Source organism: Akebia trifoliata, chromosome 16 (genome assembly GCF_017979445.1).
Source record: "Akebia trifoliata isolate Shusen 1 chromosome 16, ASM1797944v1, whole genome shotgun sequence".
Taxonomy (NCBI): domain Eukaryota; kingdom Viridiplantae; phylum Streptophyta; class Magnoliopsida; order Ranunculales; family Lardizabalaceae; genus Akebia; species Akebia trifoliata.
Genome location: NC_141390.1, coordinates 28,640,894 through 28,647,889, shown reverse-complemented (window position 1 = coordinate 28,647,889; position 6,996 = coordinate 28,640,894). Strand labels below are relative to the sequence as shown.

The 6,996-nt window shown below is 35.9% G+C and overlaps 1 pseudogene across 1 annotated transcript; it reads left to right on the top strand.

Annotated features, from left to right (window-relative positions):
• The first annotated feature begins 1,072 nt into the window (after window positions 1-1,072).
• LOC147383293 (sugar transporter ERD6-like 7) lies at window positions 1,073-5,527 on the top strand (annotated as a pseudogene). The gene is made up of 19 exons (XR_015173379.1): window positions 1,073-1,210; window positions 1,355-1,534; window positions 1,665-1,727; window positions 1,872-1,961; window positions 2,054-2,113; window positions 2,192-2,257; window positions 2,349-2,414; window positions 2,495-2,570; window positions 3,173-3,237; window positions 3,330-3,422; window positions 3,520-3,579; window positions 3,663-3,768; window positions 3,858-3,901; window positions 3,985-4,047; window positions 4,395-4,454; window positions 4,546-4,599; window positions 4,687-4,746; window positions 4,831-4,945; window positions 5,307-5,527. The product of XR_015173379.1 is annotated as a sugar transporter ERD6-like 7 (transcript).
• Window positions 5,528-6,996: the final 1,469 nt, after the last annotated feature.

Here is a 6,996-nt window from a genome sequence, read left to right as displayed (position 1 = left end):
GCAACTTGCCAATAAGTAAAAGTTGGGGGTGCCAATAAAAGCTCTCTCTCATTTTATTTTTTCTAAGATATCCGTTTTCGGTTCTTTTTTTTTTTTTTTTTCAGTTTAAGATTTAATATGAGTCAAATCAAAATTATAAGCAACTACTAAAATTGTTTGGACGAGTGTTATAATGTTTTGAAATGTTGGGATAATAATTTTAGCCAAAAGTGTGTTTTTATTTTTAGTTGTGGTGTGATAAGCAATTAAAGAAATTGGGGGTGTAACGGGACGGGGCGGGGTGGGGTTGGAGGGAGGGGCAGATTGGGGTGGGTGTATATCAAAACCCCGCCCCAAAATCATTTAAAAGAGTAAAAATCTGACGCTAGGGGGGCGGGGAAAAATTGCCATCCCTAACGCCAGCCAAATCGTAGCCCAAACCCGACTTCTCGAATGGTTGGGCCAACCAAGATAACAATCCCTTAATCCAAGATCAGCCCATCCGGAAAGAATTTGGTTGGGTTGTCCCCCAAGAGTTGATGGGCCTAGCTCTCAAGCCCAAGTTTGATAAATACTGGGCCCATTTACTCCACAAAAACCCAGTTCACAACGAACCGGACCCTTTAAAGCCCGAGTCTCTTTAAGGAGCATGGTTTCAAAACTCGTTCGAGACCAAGACGTATGACCCGAGTCGTTTCGGTATCAGGTATGGATGAGGAGGACAGACAAGTCAATTTTTCGGACGAGATTTAAAACCCCATGTTCATTTTTCAAAATTTTGAACAAGACATCTCAAACGTATTGAAACACTTGTCCTATACGACTCGATATCTGGCATAGACGAGACGAGATGCGAAAACGTGTTTTAAAACCATGTTGAGAAGTTGTCCAAGACTCCACTCCTTTTGATTCTACTTATTGGGAGAGCAAATTGTGGATCTGAGAGAAACTCTCTAAACATCCAACTCATCTCCACATCATCCCTTTGTAATTAGCACAAACCAATAAATAAAAAAATAAATTCTAAGATAGCTAATTAAGATAAAAAAGATTATATTAATCTGTTAAATCTAGTATTAAAAAAAACAAAAACTTTGCTAAAAATAGAGGCAGTTTTGATAATTAATTTTGATTATAATCTTTCATTGAGAGATGGGTTCTTCCTTATTCTTCTTTGATCCTAAAACTCCTATCAAAGATCCAACTCTCCATTTTCAGAAACCAAAACCAGGTATGTGATCTCTTACTCTACTACATTTGATACACTCCATTAAGTGGGCCATAGCCCAAAAATTGTACTAGAAGAAAGATCAACCAGATGATTGGTAGACTTTTTCTCCTGATTGTTGACCATTTTATGTTTTTTGTTGTATAGAAACCAGTGCAAAAAGAGATGACCAATCAAGATATGGAGAATGGTAATAATGTTGGGAAGGAAAATGCATCTGTACCGCTTATCGAACATCGTGATTCGCAGAGTAGCAGTGACAGCTTAAGGATGGTTCTGATCAGCACATTAGTTGCAGTGTGTGGGTCTTTCGAATATGGGTCTAGTGTAAGTATTGAGATCCAATTATGTAAATAATTAGGCCTAAACAATAGCTTTATTTATTATAGCTAAATTATAATATTTTATGTTGTTGCAATTCTGATTGTTTAATGAATAAAATTTGTTGGTTTTGTAGATAGGCTATTCTGCACCTACCCAACACAGTATCATGGAAGATCTCGGCTTGTCGTTATCCGAGGTTTCCTCATATTTTCTTATTATAATGTTCTCAATGTATTTATTTGATCCAAAATTTGTTACCACATCGAATTTTGATTTTCGATCAATAAAACTGAAACAAAAATTACTTTTTTTTAATTTTTAATGTTTTCTACTTGAGCAGTACTCGGTTTTTGGATCCATAGTGACGATTGGTGCAATTTTTGGTGCAATTACTAGTGGGCGTATTGCAGACCACATTGGTCGAAAAGGGGTAACTAGAAAATTTGAGACATTCTAATGAGATCATATAAAACTTTAGGAGTTATTTTAAGCTTAATTTTCATCTTTTTTTCATCAAAATAGGCTATGAGGATGTCATCCATTGTATGCATCGTTGGTTGGATTTTGATCCACGTAGCCGCGGTATGTTTAATCTCCCCACATTCCAATTTTTCAAATCCTTAACTTAGTCTCCAACTCTATATTTGATTATCATTGAAGGGAGCAGTGTTGCTCGACATGGGTAGACTTCTCAATGGATATGGTATTGGTGTACTATCTTACGTGGTACGGATTGATTTCTTTCGTTCAATATGTTTTGATTTTTCCTGAGAATTTACATTAAATCTGAAATGAACACTTAGTGATGAATGAATAGGTACCGGTGTTCATATCTGAAATAACCCCGAAACAACTTCGTGGAGCTCTAGCAACAGCAAATCAGGTAGACGAAAAATTGCACAAAAGTGGGTCATTGAATTAAGGTGAAAATCATGGTTTACTTACTACTTTCTTACTATGCAGCTTTTGATAGTTACCGGGATAAGCGTTGCATTCATAATAGGAACTTTTATAAAATGGCGTACACTTGCCCTAATTGGTAATTTCTCAGTAGTGAGACTTTATATGTTTTATGCATGGGAAATTTTTGAGAAAAATAGTTTTATTGAATTGGATATATTATGAGAGAGCTAAGCGCCTTTATATAAAAGAGTAACTAAGTACAAAAAAGTAACTTAGACCAACACCAATGCAACAGATCCCATTAGAACTCCGTAGTTAGGCATGCTTGGGCGAGAGTAGTACTAGGATGAGTGACCTCCTGGATGTCCTTGTGTTGCACCTTCCCTCTTTTTGTGACCTAACAAAGAGAGCTAAGCTCCATTATATAAAGGAGTAATAAGTACAAAAAATAACTTAGACAATATGTTTGTGCGATCGTACCAGCACTAATGCAGCGGATCCTATAAGAACTCTGTAGTTAAGCTGCTTGGGCTAAAGTAGTACTACTAGGATGGGTGACCTCCTGGGAAGTCCTTGTGTTGCACCCCTCCCTCTGTTTGTGGCTTACCATGAAAAAAAAAATAGATTCAACATAAACTAATTAACGATTAAATCGGATTCTAACAATTATCTTCGACATAAAGAATGAACAAAACACTAGAAGAATTAATGGAAAAAATATTGGTTTTACGCTTGCAGGAATTATCCCGTGCATTGCTCTACTTGTTGGTCTTACATTCGTACCAGAGTCCCCTAGATGGCTGGTAAGCAATGAAGTGTAGATATGAAGATCTTCATTGTTTTCCATTGGAATGTAGAAAGAAGATAACAAAATATATGCATATATGTGCTTTAGGCAATAGTTGGTCGACAGAGAGACTTCGAAGATGCGTTACAACTACTTCGTGGAAAAAATGCTGATATTTCTCAAGAAGAGGCTGAAATCCAAGTTCTTACTCCAACCCAAACTCCATTACAATTTGAAAATATAAGGATATCGATATAGGCCTAGAGATGTTATTATCGACTCTATTGGTATTTGACAGGATTATATCGAGACCCTTCAACTCCTCCCAAAAGTTACAATAATGGATTTGTTTCAAAGCATCTCTTTAAACTACTATAAATGTTTAGGCATTCCTCTTCTTTCTTTATTATTATTTTTTTATAGTTGAACCCATTTTGCAACAAAAGTGAATTCGTTGATTAGGTTGGAGTTGGATTAATGGTGTTTCAACAATTTGGAGGAATCAATGGAGTCTTGTTCTATGCGAGCCAGATTTTCGTATCTGCGGGTAAATCGAACCTTTCTTCAAATCATTCTTACTAGATATTTATTACTAAAGTTGGGCTACTCTTAATCTTTATTCATCTGATCTTTCAGGAGTTTCCCCTCATGTTGGAAGTATACTCTATGCTATTATTCAGGTTTTCACCTCTCAATTATCTCCTCAAAAACCCATATAATCCTTCTGTGAAATTCCCCCAACTAATTTTGTTTTCTTTTTCAGGTCGTAGTAACCGCATTCGGTGCAAGCTTGGTGGATAGAGCTGGAAGAAGACCTCTTCTAATGGTACAAACTAGTGAGACGTTATGTGTCTAAGTGGTTAAAGGCTTAAATTTGACGATTTTCAATAGGTCTAGGCCTTTTGGCATATTGGTTTAGATACCTAAAATTTGGTATCATAGCCAACCCCATGTCTCGGGTTTGAGTCAGGGAAAAGGGTATTGGACAGGATTACGAGAAAAGTCCCGAGAACTGCCCCACCCAGAGTGAAAGCCGTCGTGGAAATCGGCTGCCTGCGAAGCGTGGTGGTTTGTTACATGCCTAAGTGGTTAAGGACAAATGGTCTAGGCCTTTTGGCATATTGGTTTAGGTGCATTTTGATGAAATACAAAATTTTGATTTTCCATTTTCAGATTTCTGCTTCAGGATTGCTCATGGGAAGCATACTAGCTGGGATTTCCTTCTATTTAAAGGTAGTTCTTAAATAAATAATTAATCTTAAATAGATTTTACATTGGGTTCCTCTAACATCTTATAGTAAATTAAGATTCATTTCTGAACCAGGCCCATGAATTGTTACAAAATTGGGTTCCAATGCTCGCGCTCATCGGCATTTTGGTAACCAGATTTCATATATAGTTAGAAATGCATTCCATTCTATAAATTTGTTCTAATTCTCTAAAATAATTTGTTCATCAAAATCAGCTTTACATTAGTTCTTTCTCAATGGGAATGGGTGCAGTTCCTTGGGTTATAATGTCTGAGGTAACTCAAGCGATTCGTTAATCCTATTAATTCGCATTAACATCAATAAAATTGCATCTCTTACATTTATTGATTCTGTTTCAGATATTTCCTATAAACATAAAGGGAATTGCAGGGAGCCTTGTGACACTAGTGAACTGGTTTGGTTCTATGGTGGTTTCCTACACCTTCAACTTCCTCATGGCTTGGAGCACTTATGGTAAGGAGATCTAATAAGGCTCATATTTTAAGTTCAAACAAAAATAATCCAACGTGACGAGTGTCGGCAAAGCTTTCAGTTTCCACACACCTTGAGATATGTGATCCGAAATGGTGTCTTGCCAACCTCTTGCCTTTTGTTTCCTTATCTCGGTATGGGATACCTAGTCGGGTGTGGTACCTACCAATTACACTCTGACGTTTATCCAACCTAAACTCACATATTAACATCGATCAATTCAAAATACATATCTCAAGGTGACATGCGCCAATCATGGATAAAAAACCAAGTTTAGACCTTAGAGTGAGTTTATAAATGAAAATTGTAGTTTACGAGCTTGGGAACTTGTTTATTGTTTCAGGTACATTCTTCGTCTACGCTAGTATTTGTGCAACGGGCATTGTGTTCATCTACAAGGTTGTACCTGAAACTAAGGGCCGGACCCTTGAAGAAATTCATGCTTCCATGAACTCTTAAGAGTAGAGACAAGACTGTAATAGATGCTTTGAGAACAAGAAATCATCATTTGACGAATCTCTTAATTTTTCGTTTACTTCTTTGAAAAAAAAATTAAAAACTTTGATCGACAAAAATGAAGATTTTGATTCTAACATTGTTTTCATTCTAATTAAGATCTCGGATAGGAACCATATACTGTCCATATATAACTTAACATAGCCATATGAAATGTATTAATTTAAGCACATTTAAAATTTTGATTGCCAAGTTGATACAGCTTTGGGGGATAGAGTAACCCAAGAATAAGCGATTAGTGAGGCAAAGAGTGAGAGGAATGTACGATTAAGGCTGATTTCAGCCTCAATTAGAAGAAACGTGTAAGTTGAGAGTTCTAAAAGAGCGAGATGAAGTTCCAAAAGAATGTGTATTGTGATAATAAAAGTGATTATGTTAAAGACGTATCTCTTAATGTGATTGAGCTTTAGCATTGGTGGGAGTGTTTTCACAAGAAAGAACTTCTTTCAATATTTGGATAATTATATTAAAAGTTTTGATCTTTTTAATAATCACCTTTATATTTATAAACATTTTGGAGGATATTTTAGTCTCATTGGAAAATCATGAATATTTTAGTTTCGTTCCCCAAATACTAGAAATGGGAATTTAGTCTTAGTAGCTTCTGGTTTGCGCCCATTTTCAATTTCTAGATTTGGGGGGAAGCAGAATCGTTACCAAACCATAATTTCAAACCTTGGAAGTGTTTTTGGGAGCCAAAAGTGTGGGAAATGACTCCCCCAAAAGCGTTCTCAAATGCTACCTTACGTTTCTTGAATGTGCGCAATCATACCCATTTAGTTCAGCTCGGGTAGACCATGGGCACGCTCTTTGATTTTCTTTTGTCTTAGTTACCATAATATTGTCGTAAAGTACTAGGATGGGTGCACTCATGGGACCTACGAGACCCGATGTTTTGTCCTCATTACAACACAAAAAATAAACTCGCTATTGATCTGTATCTCCATAGTGATAGTGTCCCCTTACCGAATCCATTGAGGTCCAAAGTTTTTGGTGGGATGATAAGTAGAGACTTGAAATATTTCGATTGCTTCAAATTCTTGATAATTGAAGAATATTAGAATAAGGCTGTTAATGAATCGGGTTCGGATCAGATTGGTATTAAATTGATACCGATTCAATAAGAATTTTATTAGGTTTGGATTTTATTGGATATATTTTGGGTTGATCCTAATCCGATCAAATTCAATTTAATAAAAGTATATGAAAAAAATAATGTGCATTATATATCTAAATAAAAGATAGATATACATCATTTATAATTTCAAACACTAAACAAAATCAGGTCCTTATCAGATGAGAGATGGTCGATCCAAAACCCATCCAATAAATTATCAAAACGGATTCTTCTCAAAATCCAAATCATACTAATTGGATCCATTGGCAACCTAGTTTAAGAGCTCCCGATCTCTCTCTCGTATGGCTTTCTTAACAACCCATTTTAAACTAAATTAGATGTCGAGGGACCCATGATTTACATTTAAAAAAAAAAAGAAGATTATTAAAGTGTGTTAAGA